General features: G+C 47.2%; 1 non-coding gene across 1 annotated transcript in view; it reads left to right on the top strand.

Annotated features, from left to right (window-relative positions):
* Positions 1 to 25,794, top strand: part of LOC120849505 — a 69,738-nt gene extending 43,944 nt beyond the window's left edge. Inside the window, exons 5-9 of the transcript XR_006077710.1 lie at positions 8,200 to 8,213; positions 11,729 to 11,821; positions 12,146 to 12,193; positions 12,291 to 12,409; positions 25,537 to 25,794. This is a non-coding gene — a transcript (uncharacterized LOC120849505). The remainder of the gene's footprint in view (positions 1 to 8,199; positions 8,214 to 11,728; positions 11,822 to 12,145; positions 12,194 to 12,290; positions 12,410 to 25,536) is intronic.
* Positions 25,795 to 26,162: the final 368 nt, after the last annotated feature.

Genomic DNA, 26,162 nt, shown 5'->3' with positions numbered 1-26,162 from the left:
ATTCATGCTACCTAAATCTTTTAAAATGCTTTTTTTTCTAATGATTTCTTTCTCTTTTTTTACAGCCATCCCATGAGTAGAGTCCCTGTTATTTGACTTTTTTGTGTCAATTTGTAATATGCATACGTTACCTTTAATTTCTATTCATGCATACATTTTAGCCCCAGCTAGTGGTTTCTTTTATTTAATTTATGTACACATTAGTGTGGTATTTTTAGAAGATTTAAAATTTAGGTTCTTTTTCTAGTCATTTTTGGTTTATTGCCTCTGTTATTTATTTATATGTCCTAGCCCAAGATCGGGTGTAATTTGAGATATATTTAGAATTTTATTTTAAGCTACTTGCTTTATGTTGCTGGGAGTTTTAATATTTTACATTTTTATTTTTATGCAGATCACCCTTGTAATTTAGTCTATTCTTTACAATTTTGTAGATCTAATAGCTTGTAAGAAACAGAAGAATTCTCTGGTACTTGTAATGTTGGTTTCTTTTTTGAAATAAATTTATTCCAATAACTTCTTGTTTTCTTCCGGAGTCCTGCTTCTAGGATTTCAAAATGCTGATTCATTAATGGCCTGTAATGCACATCTATTTACTCATATCAGGCACCAGCTCAAAAAATGACTTCATGACAACCATAAATCCAGCTTCCTGGCAGCGCTTGTCAATGTATTTTCGGATAACATTGTTCAGTAATGTCCAAGTAACACATGCAGTAATATCTGGCCAGTGCCACATATTGTAAAAATGTTTACTGAAAGGTAACAGAATAAAAGCACTGAGGAAGAACAGATGACCGCTCTTTCATTTAGTTACGACGCTCGTTTCTTGGAAGCAAAGACTCGCGCACAGGTCAAGATTAACTGCAAAAGGAAGGCTTGATCAAAGGAACTTTAGGGAGATAAGGATGAGTCAGTAACACTCCGCCTTCAGTATCTAGTTGATCTCGACCTGTGTGCAACTCTTTGCTCCTCAAAAAATAAACGTTGTTGCGAAATGAAAGAGTGGTCGTTTGTGTATGTTCTTCACATTTTTATTCCCTCACTCTTAAGTAAGCCGTACTGTCAGTGCAACATTTTGGTGTAACATTACTGGATGGTAGAATTCGTGGCCATTAACAACAACTAGCAACGTTAGCGACGACGTCCGAGTAACATCACTGATCTAGCATCCAGGTAACATAGAGAGCTATGTTACTGAAACATTTTGATGTGACGTTACTGGAAGGTAGAACTGGTGGCCATTAGAAACGTTTGGCAACGTTATCTAACAACGTTCCAGTAACATTATTTGGGTAATGTCCAGGTAACGTATGCAGTTACGTTACTGTAACATTGTGGTGTAACGTTACTGGAGTGTAGAATTCGCGGTCGTTAGCAGCGTTCGGCAACGTTACCTGACAACATTCCCGTAACGTTGTAGCTACATTTTGTGCTACTTGGGTATCTTGCCCGAGCTTTCATTTGTTTAAATGCGAGGAGATTACTCTGCGTGGGGCAACGTCGAAAAATACCCCACGCTCTGTTTTGTTTTTTTCTCGATTCAGTGCACTCTTCATTCCACCATGGCTTGGGTCTCCGAGGGAGATGCGTAGAAGTCATAGGAATAGCAAGAGATGCTGCATAAAGAATAGACTCACTTAACAGTTCTGTAACTTGGTCCACCGAGATTTTATCAAATGATGTACAGGCAAGCTGCATTGACTTGGTAAAAACAGACCAATCTGCTTTCTCGAACTTCCAACGGGCAGTCCGCATCGGCACGGACTTGGGGGAAAAGTTGTTTTTCAAGAAAATTGGAGAGAGAGATTTTGGGGGTTAATGGCGCAAAAGCTACGAGGCCATCTGCGCCAAACTAATTGTAAAGACCATTGTATTAAAGGAGAAGTTTTACAAAAGATTGACCAAAAGGCTAGAGTCGGTGTAAAAGGCCAATACTGCTAAGAAATTCCATTACCCGTTCAAAAGAGACTAGAGGATTCTCTCCCACAAGGAGAGCAGGATGAAATGGGATATGATATTGGAAAAATTCAGGGAAATGAATGTGGCGCTTGGACTGAAGGCCGGGACACTGCCACAAGATATGCAAAACAGTGAGCCTGTCACCACACTGATCACACACAGGTGGATCTTTTCCCGAAAGCAGATACCTATGAGTTATAAATGAGTGTCCAATTCTCAGGCGGCACAACAACGTTTCATGAAGTCGGCTCTTGCATGAAGAACTTTCCCAGACTCCCAATGTAGGTTTGGTAACATGAAGCTTGTTATCGCACTCCATGTCCCATTCCAATTGCCAAGAATGAAGAATTGAGGACTTCACCAAGGGTTTAATATCTTGATAGGGTAGACAGGAGAGCGATTGTGGAAGGTTCCCGGCAGACCCTGCAAGTTTGTCGGCTTCTTCATTGCCATCAATGCCAGTATGACTGGGCACCCAACAAAATTTTATGTTTTGACCCCCATGCAAAGCAGAGTTAAGTTTATATCGAATTTGTTGTACAAGCATATTTTTAGTATCTTTAAGAGAGCAAACTGCAAGAATCACACTTTGAGAGTCAACAAACAGGACTGCCCTCAGTATTTTACTATTGATAATATATTCAATCGCCATTGATACCGCATAGAGCTCCGCAGTAAAAATGCTGGCGATACAATCAAGTCGTTGAACCTTGGAGAAGCTTTCAGAGTATACGGCGCAACCGACGAAAGATGAAGTCTTGGCACCATCTGTATAAACATGAAGATAACCATCATACTTATTTTGCAGTTCTCCAAACTCTTGCTTAATTACAGCATGGGAAATGCCATGCTTGTTGAACTTTGCGAGAGACCAGTCGGATTCAACTCGCTGTGTTTTCCAAGGTGGAATACCGTTCACTTTCCGAACAAGGCTGACCTGGTCCAGAGAAAGATGCAGCGAGGAGCGAAGATGTTCAATGCGGAAGCTCAACGGTCTTACAATGCTTGATTTATTTTCAAAAAGGCGATAGAACCTTGACCTTGTGAGGGAAGAGTAAGTCGGATGCTGAGGATCGGCCAGAATCTTGTAAGCATATGTTAGACTAAGATATGTACGTCGTTTGTTCAGGGACAGCTCATTGGATTCTGCATACAAACTAAGGACGGGGGATGTCCGGAAAGCTCCTGTTGCCAGTCGCAAGCCAAGATGATGAACCGAGTCCAACATCCCAGCTAAAAATTATCATTTGATCCAATTAGAATTCTAACTGGTTTTAATTGGAACCAATTGGATTTAATGGGTTCCAATTGGAAGCACTCTGGCCAATGGGTCTCACCAGTTGGAAAAAATTTTCCAGTTGGAAACTTAATGGGTTTCAAATGGTTCCCGTTGGTTTCCATTGGTTCCCATTACAGTGACCAATTGGTTGTCCGAAAACCTAACTGGTACCAATTGGAAATTCCAATTGGAATCTAATGAGAATTTTCGACTGGGATCTTAAGGGCAGAGAGCCGAGCCGATCCATACACTACTGCACCATAGTCAAGACGGGATCGTACAAGGGCATTGTATAGCTGTAGGATACATTTTCTATCAGACCCCCAAGACTTGTGAGATAAAACTTTCAGAAGGTTTGTTGACTGAAGGCATTTTTGCTTGAGCGCTTTAAGGTGGGAAATAAAATTAAGCTTTCTATCAAATATTACACCAAGAAATTTGTGCTCCTTCTTAACAGGTATAGGAGTTCCATTCAATTCCAGGGATGGATCCAAAGACAGCCCGCGTCGCAGAGAAAAAGGGACACAGACTGTTTTTGAAGCAGAGAACTTGAACCCATTTTCGTCGGCCCACTTGGACAGTTTGTTTATGGCTAACTGCAACTGGCGCTCACAACTAGAAAGGTTACAAGACGATGATGAAATCTGTATATCATCAGCATAAAGAGAATATGATATAGAGGGTGGCAGCAGTTGTGCGAGTGAATTCATTGTTAGCAAAAACAAAGTCACACTTAAAACACCCCCTTGGGGGACTCCATTTTCTTGAACAAAGGAATCAGATAGGGCTGAGCCGAGACGAACTTGGAAAGTCCTGTCTGTCAGATATTCCTTTATGCTTCGCAGCATACGGCCACGAATATTACAGGCATACAGGTTTCGGAGAATCCCATACCTCCATGCTGTGTCATATGCCCTTTCTAAGTCGAAAAAAACTGCAACACAGTGCTGCCTGTTTACAAATGCTTCACGTATCACAGTTTCTAGGCGAACTAAGTGGTCAAGGGTAGATCGACCTAGGCGGAATCCACATTGATTTTTATCAAAGACCCTCTGGCTTTCTAACATGTAGACCAGTCGCCTGTTTATAAGCCTTTCATATGTTTTCCCAAGGCAGCTTGTCAGTGTAATTGGGCGGTAGCTTGATGGTTGTGAGGGGTCTTTGTTAGGCTTTAGGAGGGGGATGATGTGTGCATGTTTCCAAGCCTGAGGGAAACATGCCTTTTCCCACAAAAGATTAAAAAACAGGAGAAGATTTTCAAGGAACTCCGGAGAAAGGCGGTGCAGCATTTCATAATGAATTCCATCAGGACCAGGGGCCGAGAGCTTTGTCACATTAAGAGCCATCTCAAGCTCGCATCTCGTAAATGGTTGGTTATAGGATGCTGAATTTTCTCATGATATGAGAAGCTTTTGTCGTTCTGCACGAGCTTTTAACTGTCTGAAGGTAACACTGTAGTTGGCCGAACTAGACGAATTATAAAAATGTTCCCCGAGTATGTTACCAATATCTTTTAGTGATGAAGAAGGAGCATTAAATGTTGGAATGGCAAAGCACCTGTAATCCCCATTTACTTTCCGGTATCGGTCCCAGGCCTCTTTAGCTGGGACAAAGCTGGTTAAAGAAGAGAGATACTTCATCCATGACTTCCGCTTTGCCTGCTTCCTAGTCCAACGAGCCTTGGCTTTTCGTCGCTTGAATTCAACAAGGTTGCTTGGAGTGGGGTATCTACGAAATCGGCCCCATGCCCTATTTTGGTCCGCCCGGGTTGTCGCACACTCCTTATTCCACCAATGTTTACATTTCTTGGGTATATTACCAGATGTTTGTGGAATGGACTGCTGAGCAGCCTTTAGTATCTGCTCAGTAACATAAAGTGTAGCGTTCTCAGGGGACATAGACGAAAGAAGCGAAGGATCTAAAGTGGAGTGAAGATTAAAAAGCGCCCAGTCTGCCTTGTCTAATTTCCACCTAGGGACCCTTTTTAAAAGATTAGGCAATGGAACGGTACTCTCTAAAACAACTGGATAGTGATCACTCCCAAAAGGGTTATGAAGAACCTTCCAGGAAAAGCAAGGAAGCAATGAAGGTGAAGCAATAGAAAGATCGATGGATGTAAATGAGTTGTGTGACGCACTAAAAAACGTTGGCTCTCTCCCATTAAGAAGGCATAACCCCGAAGACAATAAAAGACGTTCAATCACACCACCACGGGAGTCTTGATGGGTACTACCCCACATAGGATGATGAGCGTTAAAATCCCCCAAAATTAAAAACGGTTGTGGGAGCTGTCCTATAAGTCCCTGAAGCTCTTGAAGGTTTAAAGGAGCATTAGGTGGCAAGTATAAGGAAACAATTGTTACAAGGCGGTCTAGAAGGAGACATACTGCAACAGCTTCCAGGGGCGTGCAGAGGGGGACTTGAGAACAAGCAACTCCCCTCTGTACGACCACTGCAACACCACCAGAAGGGGTGGAAGAGGGGCGATCTTTTCTAAAAACCTGATGACGTCTTAAAATATTAAAAGAATTTGTGTTAAGATGGGTTTCTTGCAAGGCGAGAGCGATGGGTCGAAGCTGATCCATAAAATAGTTGACATCATCAATATTTCTTAAAATACCGCGACAGTTCCATTGCATAAAATGTAACTTAGTCATCTATAAAAGGTATGTAAATATAAAAGTTAAAAATAAACTTAGTAAAATAATTAAGACCGTAAGGTCAACATAAACTAGGTGGAAGACATTGGGATCATCATTTGGGTGGGACAACAGGCTTCTTATTCTTTTTATGTTTACTGGAGGGCGTTTCCCACTCCATATTGTCCTGGTCGGACCCAGGAGTGGACAGATTGTCAGCATCTGTTGACATCTCCACCTCCTGAGAGGTGTCCGTTGTTTTTAGAACAGCACTTGTCCGGCCAGGTGTGCGGGGGGGCAAACCCCGACCACGACCGGCTGGGGGGGTTGCAGACGAACTGGGCGACGGGTCGTCTGAGCTCGTCTGGTCCCCTCCTTTCACAGAAGCTGCATGGGCACCATGCTGCTCCTTCGGTAGGGGGGCCCTCTCTAGCGAGCAAGAGCGAGAAACTCGCTCCGTCTCCCCAGGGGGCGACCTAGGAGAGGGGGCAGGCGTGGCTGCTGCCGGCCTGTCCCTGGAAGGAGGAGCAGCACGCTTGCTACCACCAGGGGCTGGAGGAAGCAGCCGCTGCTCCTGTCGGGGAGCTGGGGCCCTGCAGTCGGCCGCCAAGATCTCGGGAGAGACCTGGGTGGCCCTTGACTCCGAGCGTGGTGCAGGGCCCCTGCGCACCACCTCGGCAGAACTCCCCTTTGACAAAAAGGACAACCGCTTCTTGGCTTCTGGGTATGATATGTTTTCTTTAACTTTGATGGTAAGAATTTCCTTTTCTAGCTTCCAAGAGGGACATGCACGATAATAAGCAGGATGTGGTCCACCGCAGTTAGCGCAGAGGGCCGCAGCCGCCTCGCAAGTATCGGAAACGTGACCTTGACTACCGCACTTCGCACACGTCTCCTTCCCTCGACAGCTGCGTGTTCCATGACCAAAACGCTGGCAACGGAAGCACCGCTGGGGGTTGGGGACGTACGGGCGAATGCGGCAGTTCAAGTATCCTGCCTTGACTGTCTCGGGGAGGGTATGTCTTTCAAACGTCAGGATAACATGTCTCGAAGGAATTTGTTCGCCATCTTTCCTAAACATAATGCGTTTCACGGCGACGACACCGGCACCCTGGAGTCCCTCGAGGAGTTCTTCCTCACTTGTGTGCAAGAAGTCGTCCTCAGAGAGGACTCCACGGACAGTATTTAGTGTGCGATGAGGACTCACCGACACCTTCACGTCAACGATGGTAGTCAGTTTAAGAAGTGCGTCACTTTGTTTTTTTGTATTCACTTCCACGAGAAGGTCTCCAGTGTGCTGTTTTTTAGCCTTGTAGGAAAACCCTACAAGGTTTTCTAGCACCTTTGCTACAATAAAAGGTGACAGCTTGGAAACAGGTCTTTGTTCATCCAGCGAATGAACGATGAAAAACTTATTGAACGGTTCTGCTTCATATTCTTTGTCGATGGTTTTTTGTTCGGGGCAGCGCCTTTTAAGGGCGTGCCCTGAACGGGGTTTGGAGGGGTGGGGCGCCATAAAAGGGCAAAGAGTGTTCGGAATCCGCGGTGCACCACCCACCACCGAGCCCAACAAGGGGTTAGGTAACGCACCATAACAAGAAGGGCTTGGCTGGAGACGTTACGCTAACAGTGCTGCCGGGAAACTATACCCAAGTGTGGGTCAAGACAGAGGTCTATTGCCACCCAAGGTTAGCCCTTGCCGCCAAAGAGGGGTGAAAAAGGAGCAAAAGAAATGAGAAGGAAGTGAAAGAAACAGGAAAGGTAAAAGCGAAAGATCGGAGGGGATAGTAGAAGAAAAGGCGACTAGACTGAATCATCCTGGCCGGGCCTTACCAGGACTCCCGTCTATGAGAAGCGGGGGCCGAAGTGGTGTATTGCCTCGCCCGGGGGGCCCCGAAGGGTCCAACCCTGCCCCGGGCTCAGCTCAACCACCAGGATGCCCTTTTCCCCAGACACGGGAAAGCCACGCACAGTCAGACGTGGGCGGGCGAACCCGCATGGCTCGGGGTCCGTGGAGACGCCACTCTCCAAACACCTGCTTTCACAGGTGCCCCCTGCGGGCAAGAAAATTGGAAAGTGATCGCTTCCATGTGGGTTAGTATCTGCGACCCACGTAAAAGAAGTAAAAATGGAAGCGCTACCGATGGAAAGATCAATACACGAGGATGATAATGAGGATGGGCTAAAATAAGTTGGTTCTCCCGTGTTAAAAAGGCAAAGTGAGACATTAAAATTGATTCTATCATTCGACCACGGGCGTCAACGTGGTCGCTACCCCATAGAGAGTTGTGGGCATTAAAATCTCCAAGTAAAAGAAAGGGCTCCGGAAGTTGGTGTAAAAGATTATTAAAATCATTTGTCGAAAATGTAAAAGGAGGAATGTACAAAGAACAAACAGCACTACTTTGTGAAGGAGGAGACGCACCGGCGGCACCGCTACTGCCTCTAGTGCAGTATTAAGAGCGATTTCGGAACAGGGAAGGTGCCTTGGGACAACCACTGCAACTCCTCCTGCAGAAATACACGCATCCTCTCGGTCTTTCCTAAAAATATGGTAGCGTCTAAGAAAGTTAGTATGCTTTGAACTGAGATGCGTTTCTTGTAAACATAAAGCATGTGGGCGGTGCTGCTCCAGGAGGAACTCAATATCATCAAAATTCCTCAGTAGACCTCGGCAATTCCACTGAATGATCGCCGTCATTCTTTATAAAAATTTAACTATCAGAGGAGCGATGGAAAAAGGGGTGATGTATGTGATGCTTCATTTAGGAGGGAAAACTGGTGTTTTCCCTTTATGTTTTGGTTTCTGGGTCTGCCACTCCATATCCTCTGAATCTGGTTCTGGGGCAGAAAGGTCGCCTGCCTCTGCAGTCTTTTCTGCTTCTAGGGACTTCCTGGCAGGCCTACTGGAGGCCTTAGAGTTGTCTAGGGATCGTAGGGGCAACCCACGGCCCCTGCATTGACCTGATGGGCCAGCGGTCGACGTGCTAGGTCGGCCCGTTGTCCCGCCGGTATCGTCTGTTGCACGTGGCACGTGCTGCCTCCTAGACGGGGAAGTTCTCCCCAGGGAGGAGGAGCGAGACACTCGCTCCGTTGCCTGAGGGGAGGGACCAGGAGGCGGGGACGAAGGTGTAACCTCCGTCGCTGCTGCGGCACCTATGTCCTTGGTGCGACTATGTGGATCTGCTGCTTTCCCAGCTGAGATAGAATGCCCAGGAAGTGCAAGCTTCAGCCTGGGCGTAGAGGACTGCAGTGGCTTCCCGTGGTCTGAAAAAGACACCTAAGTCGCCACCGATACCTTAGACGGTGCAGGTCCTCTGCTGGACACCGCCTCGGCAAAAGATCCTCTCTGGAAAGCAGAGAGGCGGCGCTTTGCATCCTGGTAGGAAATGTTTTCTTTCACCTTGAGAGCAAGTATTTCTTTTTCCTTTTTAAAGTGGTTACATGATCGAGAGTAGGCAGGATGGTCGGCGTTGCAGTTTGCACATTTATAGTCGAGGTTGCAGTCGTCAGCAGTATGGTCAGAGCCGCTGCACCTGGCACAAGTTTCACGACCACGGCAAGCTCGTGAACCGTGACCGTACCGCTGGCAGCGAAAGCAGCGAAGCGGGTTCGGGACATATGGCCGCACTTTGCAGTTAATGTAACCCGCCTTTACGGCAAAGGGCAACGAGTTTTTCTCGAATGTCAGTATGACATGTTTCGTAGGTCGTTCCTCGCCGTCCTTACGGATTTTAATTCGTTTTGCGGCCACAACACCTTGAGTGCTTAGACCCTCCACGATTTCCTCTTCGGAACTGGTTATGAGATCATCCTCCGATATCACACCGCGAATGGTGTTGAGCGTACGGTGTGCAGATACGGTCACTTTGAGATCATGAATCATATTCAGATTGAGGAGGGCAGTTGCCTGATACCTTTCATAAATCTTGACAAGAAGATCACCGGAAAAAAGCTTTTTCGCTTCATATTTTGCCCCGAGTGTGTTTTGAAGAACTTTAGCAACAAGGAATGGAGACAGTCTTGAGAGTGGCATAGAAGAGTCATCGGAATGTAGAACGAAAAATCTTGTTGATGATGATTGGGGTTTTTTGGCGCAAGAGCAGCTTAGGCCATATTGCGCCAAACAAAGGTTTTTCCAAGAGGCTTAAAAGTATAATCTATAAGAACTGGAAGCTACAGCTGGTGTAAAAAGCCAGTTTTATGAAGGAAATTTAAAACTCGATTGAATGGTACCAATGGTTGATCGCCGAGCAGAAAATATGGGTGAAAGGGAAGGTGACCTTGAAAAAGTTCTGGAAAACATGATCGCCGCTCTTGGTTTAAAGATTTGCAATGCCACAGGATGTGCAAAACAGTCATAGGTTTCCCACAGTTGTCGCAGAGTTTAACGTCCTCACCACAGAGCAGATGCAAATGAGTCAAACGGGTATGACCGATTCGTAAGCGGCAAAGGAGAACTTCAACCTGACGGTCTTTATGGGAGGAACTCTCCCACACTCCCAGTTGGGGCTTGATAACATGAAGCTTGTTCTCTTTTTCCATATCCCAATCCAACTGCCATGACTTCATAATTGATTTCTGGATGATTGGTTTCAGGTCTTGGTGTGGCAAGCCAAGAGGCAGTTTTGGGGACTCTTTTGCAGAGCCAGCAAGCAAGTCTGCTTTCTTATTGCCGGAAATACCTACGTGGCTAGGAACCCAACAGAATTTGATCAAGTGTCCTAGCTGAAGTGCTCGGTTTAACTGTACCCGAAGATATTGTACGAGAAGGTTCTTACTGTCTGTTAAGGACGAAATAGCTAGAAGAACGCTCTGGGAGTCGACAAACAGAATTGCTTTCATGATATTGTTCTCCAGTAAGTACTCAACAGCCATTGAAATGGCATACAATTCAGCAGTTAAAATATTTGCAAGAGTATGGAGTTGTCTAACTTTTTTGAAGGCAGTGGAGTAAACCGCACACCCCACGAAAGTTGATGTTTTTGATCCATCAGTGCGAAAAATCTTGTGAAGTGATCATTTGAGTTGTCTTGTTTCAGAAATGTGGATAGTGCTTCGGTCCCGCTTCTTTTCGGAGGCCGATCAGGTTGTTTTTGCTTAGAACCCATAAGAGGGGAATGGTTTTCGGAAACTGTGGTGCACCGCCCACCACCGAGCCCAACAAGGGAATAGGTAGCGCTTCATAACAAGAATGGCTTGGCTGAAGACGTTACTCTATTAGTGCTGCCCAGTTTCTATAACCGAGTGTGGTTCTGGACAAGGGTCTGTCGCCACCCAAGGTTAGCCCTTGCCGCCAAAGGAGTTGAAGAAGAAAGAAGAGAAATGAGAAGAGTGAAAAGAAGGAGAAGACAAAGGTAAAGGATCGGAGGGGATAGTAGAAGAAAAAGCGACTAGACTGTATCATCCTGGTCGGGCCAAGCCAGGACTCCCGTCTACGAGAAGCAGGGGCCGAAGTGGTGTATTGCCTCACCCGGGGGGCCCCGAAGGGTCCAAACCTACCCCGGGCTCGGCTCAACCACCAGGATGCCCTTTTCCCCGGACACGGGAAAGCCACGCACAGCCATACGTGGGCGGGCGAACCCGCATGGCTCGGGGTCCGTGGAGACGCCACTCTCCAAACACCTGCTTTCACAGGTGCCCCCTGCGGGGGATCATTCAACCTGGTTGGTAGTAAACCACTGTGGTGGCCGCTAGGTGCAGGTGTTGCTAGTTGAGCAATCAAGCTTAGTTGGTACAACTTCCTGCAATCTCTCAGTCCTGTGTTAGTGAGCATTTTTTTAGGCGGATCCTGTATTTCCTAACAGCAAATATTTCAGTACTCAAGGCTGTTGACTTTTCTATTTAGATAGCCAAGAAGCAAGCACGAGCACAAGTGGGCAACCAGAATTGGGTGATATGTTGGCCCACTCTTCGGGCAATCCGAAGTCACGCCAAGAAAGTGAGTAGCAATCCTAAATGCTGCTAGATGCAGACCACACCATGCAGCAATACAAACATAACACTTACTGTAGAACCAGAATAGACGTGTAGCAGCATTTGATTAAAACGAGTGTTCAAGTCCATAAAAAAAAATCTCCACTGTCAAAAGGAACAGAGTAGAAATTTGTGCTGCTTATAACTATTAAGGTGCAAGTTCTCTCATTAGCAACTTGTGATGATCATTTGTGAATGCTTCCTGTAGTTAGATATGGCCCACATAGTTAATGCAATAAATGCAGGGGTGCACGCAAGCTGGATAATAAGAAACAATAAATATTTCCTGAAGGGGACAAAGGACAAACACAAATCTCCAACAGCAGCTATGTGATTGGTGCGTGGCGCTGGTTTCATAGCTATATAATGGAAATGTGACAATGAAGTGGTGTGACCGCTTTGAACCGTGCAAACATTTTTTTCGTCGTCTGCAGGGATCAAGGAAGACCCCACATGAAAGATCATTGAGGGACAACAGGCTATCACAGCCCGCTTGGATAGGCTTGTGGAACTGCACGAACAGATGGTGGCTCTAAAAGCTTACAAACTTAATGTATGTTTTCAGAACGGAGAAATTGTTTCAAAATATTATGAATAAAAAGGCACTTGTATAGACTTTGGAAATTGGAAACAGCGCGCAAAAAGACGAAGACAACAAGAGAAGAGCACAGGACAAGCGCTGTCCTGTGCCATACGATACCGCCCACTCTAAACTTGTGAAACGAAACATTGCCACGTCATGCCTCCAAGCTTCACTGTACAGGTCCTTTCACCATGCCATGCTTGACAGCCATGAAGCTCAGGTCAAGCGACTTTTAGAAGCAGGATTTCCTCTGTCCGCTTTGCTTGGTGTCTCTCAGACTCCTGAAAAAAGTCAAGAGCGGTTCTCAGGAACCAAAAGTTCAGCCTAAACAAAGGCCTCAGGTTATCCCATATATACATAAGGTTTCACATAATTTAAAAAAAGTGGCTAACCGGTTCAATGTGCCAATGCTTTTTTCGGCGCCTCGAAAATTAGCACAACTTTGCCTGCGCGTAAACTAGGCAAGCAGTAACAAGATGTCATGTACGTTTAAGGGGGCACACCCCCTAGGGGGGTCAACTTTTGAACCCTTGTCTTAAAATTAATGAAATTTACAGGGTAGGCTGGTGGTCATGCTAGAGGGTGTATAACAAAATTTCACGTCTCTCAGGTAGATGAGAAGGAAATTAGAGTAGCTTTTACCAGCAACACGCCTACATTGTTTAGTTAATCTATCGTCAGAAAACTATTGCGATATTAAAGATTTTTATTTGCTAGATATGTAGCAGAATGCCTAGAGGGTGCGGCTATGGAAAATGTTTTCTAAAAAGTAATTCATTTCTATAAATTTTCTCTTCTGCAAAATTGGTCAACTTTTTGGTCTTCTGTGCCTTCGACAAAATTTTTACAAAAGACATCCGTAAAGTGACAAAAAAGTTCCATAGCCGCACTCCTTATTAAATTTCAGTCAGGAAAAGGGAAGAATGAGCTTTCCGTGTATTGCCATTATCAAATGATAGATTGACTAAAATGGAATTTATACCAAAAAGTGGAACGGAGAAAAATGTGTTCAAAGTGCTCCAAACCCTACCTTTTCTATAGCTTTGGTGGACAGAAAATAATTTATAAAAAATTAACTATACAGTGAAAAGTAATGAAACTTTTTTGGAATACTCTCTAGATGTTGGTGGATGTAAAGATGTCATTTTTCAAAATCAACTTTTTTTGCAGAAATTTTTTTTTCTGGGCAGTGTCTCCCCTTAAGCATGTCAACAAGTTTGTGGAATGCGTTGTGGGTGTCATCTACAAAATTCCATTGTCATGCGGACGAGTTTATATAGGACAATCGGGACGCTGCGTCAATGAGAATGCGTGAGCATGCCCTTTCCCTGCGGTCAATGACAGGAGGTCACTTATACGTACACTGCAGAGACTGCCAGTGTCACCCCGTCTTCCAAGATACCTTAATCATTGGCAGGGGGCACACAAAAGTGCAAAGAGAGGTGCTGGAGGCACATTCTATCGAAAAAGCTGGCTCGGGCCACTGCGTAAGCCGGCCTTCGGCTTATCTGCACAAAAAGAGACCGATTTTATAGATGCATGGTAAGCGACACGCCACTGGTGGTTTCGGCGTCGGTTGGCTGTGTGGTGTTTTCTTGTTTGAGCCGTTTTTAATAAAACTTCAGTTGATAGTCAGCGCTTGTTCTGTGCTCTTCTCTCGCTGTCTTCGTCTTTTTGCGCGCCGTTTCCAATTTCATGAACCAACTCGCTTGCATCGCCACCTTAATACGTGTATAGAACAGCAATACCTTGTTTCTTTATTACACAAACTTTCTGGTGTCACCACTGATCTCTACGATGATTTTCTGGATCGCTTCTTCCTCCTTGTAGCGCAGGTGAACCCACCGGAAGTTCTCAATCGGCCGTCATATGCCATGCAAAAGTCAGCCGGGTGAAGTTCCGTAAAGACTAGTGCGTACATCCATGGAAAACCCCATTTTGAGCTTCATCAGAGTCATAATTGAAAAGTTTCCAAGAATTGCCAATAAATTATAGGCTTCACAAACGCGATTTCTCGCTGCGCCTCCACAACTGCGCGCACGGCCCGGCGGCAGCCCTTGCAGCCATACGCCATCCCGCCCATCTGCCAAGTTGTACGTCGTTGGCGATTTACCGTATCTTTGGCAGATTAAAGGCATTGCGACAGGTAAACTTATTTGAATATGTTATTCGTCGTAATTTACCTTCACGTATTGCAGTGTCACCGAATCCACTTATTTTGCACCGCAACCGTGGCAGGTTTCGACCCGGTTCGACAAAGCGTTGGTGCAGCAGACGACAGAGCCGGCACAAAGGAGAGGGATAAGAAAGGGGCAGCTGTTGGCTCGTCGCTCGCCTGACTCAACTGCTCAAAAGTCGTTGTTGCGGTGACCTGCGCCTGCTCGCGTGTGCCACGTGGCCACGTGGTAGCGGGAGGAGGGGCATACCAAAGACTCCCATTATTTGTCGCGCGCGCGGGCTTTTGGGATTTTTGAAAAGGGTCTTTTGAGAACTTCCAGTGGCTTCACCCGCGAAGTGGTGATGCGTGATCTGTTACGTCTTAGCTGCCATCCGCCGTTCGGCCAGGCGCGAAGCGAGTATGACACGCTCCGGTGGTGGTGGTAGCCAGTATGGGAAACGCCCCCTTTATTGCTTCGAACACAGATATATACAGAACGCCACGACTGGTGACGTCAACAGGGAAACTTCTATCGGCTTGATAACAGCGAATAGAAGGATGTAAGCAATGACAACGCAACATTTCTTCTTCTCTTAATATTGCAAACGATCGATCGGTTTCCGTGTCCGCGTTGAGCGTCGTAAGGCTGGTTGGTCTTGACCGTCGGGGGCTGGCACGTCTTGCTCGCTCGGTGGCCCCTGGCTGTCCTAGTGTCACTGGCGGCCCGACGTTGTCCGAACCGTCTTTAGTGCCACCCAGACTTTCAGTCGGACCTTGTCTGCCGCGGACCTGGTCCATGTGTCGACGGACTGTTCCCTCCGGAGTCTCGATGACCAGCATCCTTGACCCGAGCTTGTTCTGGACGGTCCCCGGTGACCATCTTTCACCTTGGCCGAAGTTGTGGACCCACACCAGTGCTCCAAGGTCCCAGGAGTCTCCTTGAACCTGCACATCGTCGGACAATAACGCAGGCCGGAACGGTACACTCATGTCCAGGCGCGAACGAACGCGGTACCCGAGAAGTATTTCCCCTGGGGATTCGCCACACGCTAAAGGCGTCGGACGATAATTTATCAGAAGCTGCGCCAGCCTTTTTCCCAAATCTCCCCCAGTTAACTTAGCGAGGCCGAACTTGATCGTCCTGACTGCCCGTTCAGCCAACCCGTTAGACTGAGGATGATAGGGTGCACAGCGGAGGTGACACACATTGTTTCTTTTCACAAAGTCTTCAAAATGCTGACTAATGAACTCAGGTCCACTATCAGAAACAATTGTTCTGGGTAGACCGAACTTGCTGAACAGTTCTCGGAGTTGATTTACAGTCGCCTCTACCGTTGTTGATCGCATGATGCAAGCTTCAATCCATTTGGAACGGGAATCAACGACTATCAGCAACATCCTTCCCTCAACTGGTCCTGCAAAATCGATGTGCACTCTCGACCATCTTTCTTTTATGGCCAATTCACCGGTGAGCACGCGGACGGCATTGGGGCGGCTTGGTGTGCCGCCCACCACGGAGCCCAACAAGGGAATAGATAACGCACCATAACAAAAAGGGCTTTGCTGGAGACATTATGCTATTAGCACTGCCCAGGAACTATAACCAAGTGCGGTTCTGGACAAGGGGTCTGTCACCACCCAAGGTTAGCCCTTGCCGCCAAAGAAGTTGAAAAAGTAAAGAAGAGAAATGAGAAGAGTGAAAAGGAGGGGAAGACAAGGGTGAAAGTAGGGAGGGGATAGTAGAAGTGGCGACTAGACTGAATCATCCTGGCCGGGCCTTACCAGGACTCCCGTCTACGAGAAGCAGGGGCCGAAGTGGTGTATTGCCTCACCCGGGGGGCCCCGAAGGGTCCAAACCTACCCCGGGCTCGGCTCAACCACCAGGATGCCCTTTTCCCCGGACACGGAAAAGCCACGCACAGCCAGACGTGGGCGGGCGAACCCGCATGGCTCGGGGTCCGTGGAGACGCCACTCTCCAAACACCTGCTTTCACAGGTGCCCCCTGCGGGGCCTCCAAGGAAAAGTTGAGCGGGTTCCGAGGCCGGGAACTGGGCGAAATCGTAGCTGGGAACGAGACTCGATGTGAGCACTTTGGTACGCATCGAGCGCTTCTCGAGACCAAGTCATAGGGATAGCTAAAATTGCAGCATTGAGGATGTGGGCACTAAGCAAATTGGTGACTTCATCGATAGACAGTTTGTTAAGCGATGTACAAGCAAGCTGGGTTGCCTGGCTGAAGACAGACCAGTTTGCTTCCTCAAACCTCCAACGGGGAGTTTGTGTAGGCATGTAACAGGTGGATTTAGTCGGTTCAGAATGATAGGAAAGTGATCACTCCCATAGGGGTTAGGATCGACAGCCCAGGAAAATAAAGGAAATAATGTTGGATCGCAAAGAGACAGATCAATAGATGTAAAAGAATGAGTTGGGGCACTGAAATACGTAGACTCTGCTTTGTTCAGCAAGCATATAGCTGTCGAGGAAAGAAAACACTATCATCGAGCCACGTGTATCTCGTCTTCTACTACCCCAAAGAGGATTATGAGCGTTGAAGTCACCGAGAATTAGGGCAGGTTGGGGTAATTGGTCGTGAAATGATTCAAGCTCTTCGCGGGATACAGGATAACTTGGGGGAATATAAAGCGAACAGACGGTTATTAAACGGTCAGACAGAACACGAACTGCCACGGCTTCCAGAGTAGTTTTCAAAGAAACCTCAACACATGGGGTAGACGTCTGGACAACTATAGCTACTCCACCAGAGCTGTGCGACAGAAGAGGTCTGTCCCTGCGAAAAACCTGAAAGCGCCTTAGGATATTAGAGTGACAATTGTTGCGTTTCCTGGAGACAAAATGCTATAGGGTGATGCTGGTCTAACAGAGAGCGCACGTCGTCGTAGCTTCGAAGCAACCCTCGACAGTTCCACTGCAGGAATGCTGCCATTATGCATGAATTAGAAGGAAGATCATTCATCTAGACCTAAAAATTAATTTTGATGCGGGGTGCATTTTTCTTTTTAGATGTGTTCTTCGGCCTATCTGTGTTACCACAGAAGGTCGAAGCTAAGGACTCAGAGCTTGAGTGGGGCCTGTCGTCCTTGGACTTGGGCCCGCTCTCGTCCATCGGCTCGTCTGGGGCCGCCTCGGGCTGACCTCTAAGGGCCTGTGACCCCGACGGCTCACCAGGTTTTCGGGCGCCTTCAGAGGGACGAGAAGGAAGTCCCTGACCTCGAGGCACCTGGGTTTTGGATGGCGCAGGGATTGAAGAATCCTGCGCTTGAATGGACCCTAAAGCGATAGGATCCACATTTCGTTTTGGGGTTGAAGTGGTTTGTGCCACTCCGGATGGGGTTGAGGGGGACTGAGGGGGGAGACGCACGTCGTCCGTTGACGTCTGTGTTCCCGTTGATGCCGTCGACGGCGCCGGTCCCCTGCGCGTGGCCTCGGCATAAGAGCCTTGAGAAATAAAAGAGCATCTTTTCCATGCCTCTGGGTAAGAAATATTTTTTTTTGGCCTTTAGTGACAGAATTTCCTTCTCTCTCTTCCACAGGGGGCAGCTGCGAGAATATGCTGGGTGTGTTCCCTGGCAGTTGACACAAAAATAGGTATTGTTGCCACAGTTGTCGGAAGGGTGGTCAGTGATTGCACATTTTGCACAGGTGGCTTTTTCTCAGCAGGTTAGTGACCCATGTCCTAAGCGCTGGCAGCGGAAGCAACGCCTTGGATTGGGGACGTAGGGGCGAACTTTGCAGTTGAGATACCCGGCTTTAACTGTGGAGGGAAGCGTTGTCGAGTTGAACGTTAGCACAATGTGCTTTGTGTCTTGACTTCACCGTCGCGACGGATAGTGATACGTCGCACAGCGACCACCCCTTGATCTTGAAGTCCCTCAAGTATCTCATCGGTAGATATTCCAAGTAGATCATCTTCAGAGATGACACCTTGCATGCTGTTCAGTGAGCGATGTGGAGTCACTTTTACTTTGTAGTCTCTTACTTGGTTGAGTGCAAGAAGTGCTTTGCTTTCCTCGGCATTTGTGACCTCCACAAGCAGGTCGCCAGATGGAAGTTTTTTGGCTTTAAAAGATTTTCCAATTACAGTTTCTAGGGTCTTTGTGACTAAGAACAGGGAAAGCTTTGCAAGTGGTTGATCTTCGTTCTCCGAGTGCATTACTATAAATTTGGGAAAATTCATTACTGGCAAGGTAGGGCTTGTTAATGTTGTCTCTTCGGTCCGGACCCTTTTCGGGGCCCGATCAAGGAAAGATTTAGCTTTAGTAACCATATGAATGGGAAAAGGATTTCGGCACCTGCGGTGTGCCGCCCACCATCGAGCCCAACTTAGGGAGTTGTCAGCAGCCCATAACAAAATGGGCTTTGCTGGAACCGCTGATCTACTAGCACTTGCCCAGGTGCTATACCCAAGTGTGGTTCAGATAAGGGTATCTGCCACCACACAAGGTTGGTCCTTGCCGCCAAAGAAGGTGAAAGTGAGGGAGAGGGAAGGGGAGAAAAGAGAAAGAGGGGATAGTAGAAGAAAAGGCGACTAGACTGAATCATCCTGGCCGGGCCTTACCAGAACTCCCGTCTACGAGGAGCGGGGGCCGAAGTGGTGTATCGCCTCACCCGGGGGGCCCCGAAGGGTCCAAACCTACCCCGGGCTCGGCTCAACCACCAGGATGCCCTTTTCCTCGGACACGGGCTCGCCACGCACAGCCAGACGTGGGTGGGTTTTAGCCACTTTTTACTCAGGGTCTGTGGTGTCGCCAATGTGGCTGGGGTCCGTGGTGACGCTACTCACCAAGCACCTAGCACCTAAGGTGCAGGCGCCCCCTGCGGGGCTCGGGGTCCGTGGAGACGCCACTCTCATAACACCTGCTCTCACAGGTGCCCCCTGCGGGGAATGAAGTCGGCTCTTGCATGAAGAGCTTTCCCAAACTCCCAATGCAGGTTTGGTAACATGGAGCTTGTTATCACACTCCATGTCCCATTCCAACTGCCAAGAATGAAGAATCGAGGACTTCACCAAGGGCTTAATATCTTGATAGGGTAAACAGGACAGCGATTGTGGAAGATTCCCAGCAGATCCTGCAAGCTTGTCGGCTTCTTCATTGCCTTGAATGCCAATATGACTGGGTACCCAACAAAATTTTATATTTTGACCCCCATGCAAAGCAGAGTTAAGTTTATATCGAATTTGTTGTACAAGCATATTTTTAGTATCTTTAAGAGAGCGAACTGCAAGAATCACACTTTGAGAGTCAACAAACAGGACCGCCCTCAGTATTTTCCTACTGATAATATAGTCAATCGCCATTGATACCGCATAGAGCTCCGCAGTAAAAATGCTGACGATACAATCAACTCGTTGAACCTTGGAGAAGCTGAGAGTATACAGCGCAACCGACGAAAGATAAAGTCTTGGCGCCATTTGTATAAGCATGAAGATAGCCATCATACTTATTTTGCAGTTCAGCAAACTCTTGCTTATAATTACAGCATGGGAAATGCCGTGCTTGTTGAACTTCGCGAGAGACGTCAGATTCAACTCGCTGTGTTTTCCAAGGTGGAATACCGTTGACTTTCCGAACGAGGACGACTTGGTCCAGAGAAAGGTCCAGCGAGGAGCGAAGATGTTCAATGCGGAAGCTTAATGGTCTTACAATGCTTGATTTATTTTCAAAAATGCGATAGAACCTTGACCTTGTGAAGGAGGAGTAAGTTGGATGCTGAGGGTCGGCCAGAATCTTGTAAGCATATGTTAGACTAAGATATGTACGTCGTTTGTTCAGGGACAGCTCATTGGATTCTGCATACAACATGAGGACGGGGGACGTCCGGAAAGCTCCTGTTGCCAGTCGCAAGCCGAGATGGTGAACTGAGTCGTGCCAATGGAACTCAGGCGAGATATTCTTCATCTGTCTCTTGAAGGAGTCTCGCAACGAAATATATATAGCACAACGGGACGTTCGACGACAGCCGTAAATAGGATAATTCAGGCATATAGGGACGAGGGCGGCCGACAACGAGATGCTGCGCGCTCCGGCCGATATCGATGCACGTCAGAGGAGGTCGACCAGCTGATCGTTGCGGCAGTAGTAGCGGATCCCTTCCAGAGCGCTCAAGAACTTCGGGACGCTCTGGACATGTATGTTAGCTTTGCAACGATTCGGAGATGATTGCGAGAGGCTGGACTTCAAGGTGGCGTGGCTGCTCAGAAACCTTACCTCACCGATAGACAACGGCGGCAGCGACTAGACTTTGCTCAAGCGCACGAAGACTGGACCCTCAGTGAGTGGGGTGAAGTTATCTTCACAGATGAGTCTACGTTCAGCTCGAGGTGGGACCAGCGGCGCCGCGTTCGGAGGCCATACAACTTGAGGTATTTGTGGAAACACAACACATTTATCTTATAGCAAATAACTAAACAAATTAATTCTTGCATCGTCCAATTGATACTTCGACCCGCTTCTGAAGTTGAATTCAACTTTGTGATCTCGCACTTTCAATTTATTCGGCGGTCATAATGTTTTCATTTACAAAACAAACGTTTGTTATTTATTTGGTTTTGTCTGCATTTGTGCCAAATTGTTCTCTACGGCAAGCATTTTATGTCAGCGCTAAATACAAGAAGTAAATTAAATAAATGAAAGACTCTTACAATTCTCTGTAATGCCGAATTGGAGCGCAGCTCTTGAGGAAAAGGAGGGGAGGGTACGGAGGGGAAGGTATGCCCCTCCGTACCCTTTCTTCCTCTCCTGCTCCTCTCCCGAATAGTGGGAAACCTTCGCTAAATTTAGCAGGGAAATTGTCCGCTAAAGTTAGCGGGGAAATTTTTCCACTAAATTTAGCGGGGAAATTTACCCATAATGCAGCGCGCGGTTACTGCGACGCCGACGCCGCTCAACCCGGAAACAGGCGCCTAAGAGCTGCGCTATAAATTCAGCCTGAATACGTTTCCAACGTCCTCAGCAGTGGACGCTGCTCCGTGAAGGTGTGGGGTGCGTCGAGCCTTGCGAGACTCGAACCACTGGTGACCCGCCATCGTTCAACTCGGCATCCTACTGTGACCTGCTGGACAACACCCTGATCCACTACGCACTAGATAGGCCTTTTCAGGATGGCTCTTTTATCTTGCAGCACGAATGTAGCCCCATTCATACGGCAAACTCTGTCCGAGCACTTCTGGAGGAGCGAGCTGTGCACGTCCTGGATCGGGTCCCTAAACAAGCAGGTTTTAATATAATAAAGAACGTTTGGAGAACACTGAAGTCAAGGCTTGCGAGGATGAACTTGAGGACGGCTGATACAGATGATCTTTGGATGGCCATCAGAGGAGAGTGGGAACGCCTTAGTCAGAGAGTTGGCTATGTCGAAGCCCTTTTCGAATCGTTGCCCGGCTGTACGTAAGAAGCAGTCCGCTTGGGGGGAGCCGTGACTCACAATTAATAATGAAACAAACAAGTAGGGGTGTGCGAATAGTGAATCGTATAATTGTATCACTGAATCGAATATGAATCGAATAATTTTCAAATAGTAACTAGACTGCTACTTAAGAAGAGTACAGATTAAAGAAATTATTTATTTTTCCAAAATGTGTCTTTAAATTATTGTAACAATGCGACTAGATAGTAGCTAGAATTCAACGATATGCAATTAAATAGAGGCAAAAGGTACTAAACTATTAGAATTCTAAACATAACATCAAGGTTCACGCGGATGCTGAACATATCACAGTTCGCGCGGAACTAAGAAAGTAAAAAGAGGAATCTTACACCTTATCAGATTTCTTTCCACCAGCCATATGTGAGGGAGGTGAGACAGTACAGTACACTAGACATCCTATTTTCTCAGAGAAGAAAGTGAGGAAGCTTGTTACGTCACCTTAAAATACTTACAGTTCCCATGCAAAAAAAAAATAAAATAAGCTTTTCCACGTGTTCTGAAGCAAGAGACACTCGTCGGCTTGTCACAGTGTTGAAGCACGTTGAGAACAGTCTCTCGCTTGCAAACTGGGTTCCAAGAATTGCCAGATAGTGTCGCAGTGCACATGCGAGGGTCTTATACTTTTCTTTGCCTACCACTTCCCACCAGTGGAATGGGCTGTAGGCAGACTTGTGCCTATCTTAAATACTCTACTCAAGATACTGTATCTTAAATACTTTTTGAAGTATCTTGGTATCTTGCAAATACCTTTGATCTACAGTCTACATGACAAAGTATGCATTCCAGCCGTTGGCAAAGTAGGAAAATGACCCCCGCAGTAATAAACGCAGACTCGAGGAACCGCTTGCGCGGACGCGACAGGGCCGGCTTCATACGTTCAGGAACGCACCGACTCCTACTTATTGTAACCTAAAATGTTGCCAATAAACGGAGAGCTATTGACGGGACGCCTCAAGCCCGATTAGCGTGACCCTCCCCAAAAAGGTTGTCAGAGGACAAGAATTCTACACAGATCGGCCTTCGTATTTGCCAGCTGCTGGACGCGTGAGCGTGCAGGCTGCATTCTTCATCAAGGCTGAAGTGGTTTGAAGGGATAGCATAATCGGCTTCGGGCGACGGGAGAGCTTCCCCCGAGATGAGACGGGTGATAAGACAGGGTCGCCGTTCTGCCACCGCCATGTCCTTGCGCACTATGCGAATAACTGCGCAGAAGGTCCATCTTTGTGATAGCGGTACCCTCTGCTGCGTTTAGTTTGTTTGCCACAAACTATTACGCCATTATAGCTTTAGGAAAAGCGGAGATATGTGCCCGGCCGCCCTTAATTTGATGTCGAAATCACGAAAGCTTCCTGGGCCTCTTCATTCGCATACTTCTACCAAGATTTGTTGACTGCATCACACAACCACCAATCATTATCATCGTCCGATCGCATTTCTACGGCATAAAGATTTGTTGCATGACACAAACTTTATACGGAAAACACTGCGTAACTTGTAGAAAAAGAACTCAATTCAGAACAGAAAGTCCCAGGCTTTGTATTTCCAAAAAGTTCTCCTGAACAGAATATGAACCTTTGGAAGGAAAATTTAACAAAATTTATGTTTACGTTTAAAAAATATGACACCTCAAATATTGTCAGCAACTGTAAAAACGTTTATGCTAAAACAAGTTGCACCATGAAAGTCGCATTATGAATTGCATGGCCACTTACTAGAGCAAGCCCTCCTCTCCCAAGTGACTGGGTAGCCGAGTAGATTAAAGGCAAAAGAAAATAACCTTGGGCTACCCAAGATTGTTTTTTTTTCCAAGATTTTCCGGACCAGAGTCGGTATTGAAAATATGGTCACTTCAACAATATAAGAAACTAACACTAAAACACCAATATAAGGCGCTTAGCACAAGAGAGCCCGTGGAAACCCGCTATTTGGCTAAATGATCGCGGCTTTTCTAGCACACTGCACACTTTTTATAACGTAATAGCTTTTTTCTAGAGCAGTCAACCTACAATTCCTACCTAGTTACGTTTCCCTTTTGCATGTGACTTTTAATGCGCTGAATTGTCTTCTTACCTACAAAGATGGTCGCCAGAGCGTCGGGTTCAGGCGAGCCTTCTACAGACCCAAACCCATACGTCCGAAGACGTTTCGAACAAAAACCGGTGTACTTGCTTAAACCCACCCACCCCTTTAAAATATCGGCGACGAAGTGGAAAAGACGGTAAGTGGGAAGAAAAACTGCGACGAGCGCTGTTCGTGAAAGCTGGCGGCTACACATGAGTACGGCATCGTGCAACAGCACGAGTCAGTTAGTTCGGTGCCACGAGAATTTCACAAACACGTGAACAAACGAGAAAAATCGACACGTCAGGCGATTGAGTCAATAGCATGATCGGTCAAGGGATAAAAGCAAGCGCTATGCAGCGGGAGAACGACGACGGCTCGAAAAGGCACTAGAGCAGCCTACGAGGAAAGCGCGGCCAGCCGCGGTGGGGTTCCCCAGCCGGTCCTTTTGTGATGCCGGCAGGCGGGATTTCTCCTTCCTCCCCTTTCCCTCTGCTTCGGAGAGGCGTGGCTTCAGCGCTACTTTGAAGGCGCTTTTCCGGTTAATCCGCGCGGAACACGACCAAACGAATACGATATTCGTGATGAATGAGGTCTCATTATCTAGGCTCGTGTTTTTTCCCATATTTAAAACCGCTTCAGCTTCCCTTTAAGGTGACAGTAGTTCTGTAATAAAGCGCTCGCCTCACAACCAGCAGACCCAGAATCTACTACTGACCGCGGCCAAATGTAACAAATCTTTTTACAGCACTCGGGTTTATTGATGACAGATACCCTATGCCCAACGCCATCATTTCAGGGCGTGGGAAGAGCCCATAACAGCTATTCGCAGATGCAGACGGGCAAACAGCACCAAACATTCTCAATCCGAACCTGATCGTTGAGGGTCTCGCGCTAACTTCCACTTCAGCATCAAAACCTTCAATTGCATGGCAGACAACGCATAAAACTGAAGTTTTAGGGCCTAAAAGCATGTGCCTGGAGTCGCGAATACCGCTGTAAAATATACACAGGTTTCGCTGACGAAACTCAGTAACCAGAAATGGCATCCTTGGCATGTGCCACCCAGCTTCATGAAGTGCTCGCAGAGCAGTGTGGCAACATACCTTCCACCTCATTCATGAGACGTATGGCGACCACAATGACGACACGTGAAAACCATGTATTTGGCTGGCCAGAGCGGTGGACATGCGAAAACGAAACGCTATGTAGGCTTATTGCAGGAAGGCGCTGTGTGAGGGGTTGGACGTCAAAAGATTTAAGGGAAGCCTCCCCGAGGAAAGCCGCATCTCACATTCTGCTATGTCTCTCTGCAAGAAGACGGTACCAGCGTCGTTTCCTACCTCTGTGTGCATTGTTCAGCGTTTGTGCCCAGAAAAGAGTCTCGTCGCCGTGATTTTCAAACCATGCATACTTTTTTTGTCAAAACAGAGGGTGCCACACAAGGGCAGGAGGACGGTGCCCAAAAGCGCTGCCAAGTTCACCACAAAGCCATCATCTGCTCCTGCAGTGAACCAAGGTGCCGGGGTGTCTCCTGTGGGACCACCACCTGCTGTCTCGGACGACGAAAGCACTGCCGAGGCTTCCATCACTGCCACCTCACCGGTGACATACAGTGTGCTGCGCCACGTAGAGGCCATGTGCTCAACCTGCGACTGCAAGAGAACCATGAAAGAGCAGGGCGTGTAGTACGACACAGCTGCCCCTGATCACACATACAGCTCGACAGCTGTGGTCATGCCCCCTGAAGCCACTGACAGGGCAACACAAACAAGCTCCACAGTGCATGAGAGTGTTCCCGACAGCCATCGTTTTTTACAGGCCTTACGAAGCCTGTGTTTGAGGAATATGTATCACTGGTGACTTCTCTCGCAAAGGCGTCGTTTCTGATGCCAGTTGAAGACCAAATTATGTTGACTCTGATGCGGCTACGGATGGGATCCCTTCTTGCCGACTTAGCATTTTGTTTTCGCGTATCCACGTCTTCACGTATCCGTCACCAGGCGGATTTTTTCGGTCGCTCACCAGTCACCTAGCTGTGTTTGGAGATTTATGTT

The sequence above is a fragment of the Ixodes scapularis genome, unplaced genomic scaffold (genome assembly GCF_016920785.2).
Source record: "Ixodes scapularis isolate PalLabHiFi unplaced genomic scaffold, ASM1692078v2 PGA_scaffold1__304_contigs__length_218370807, whole genome shotgun sequence".
NCBI classification, from domain to species: Eukaryota; Metazoa; Arthropoda; class Arachnida; order Ixodida; family Ixodidae; genus Ixodes; species Ixodes scapularis.
This window is presented reverse-complemented; position numbering and strand designations above follow the sequence as displayed.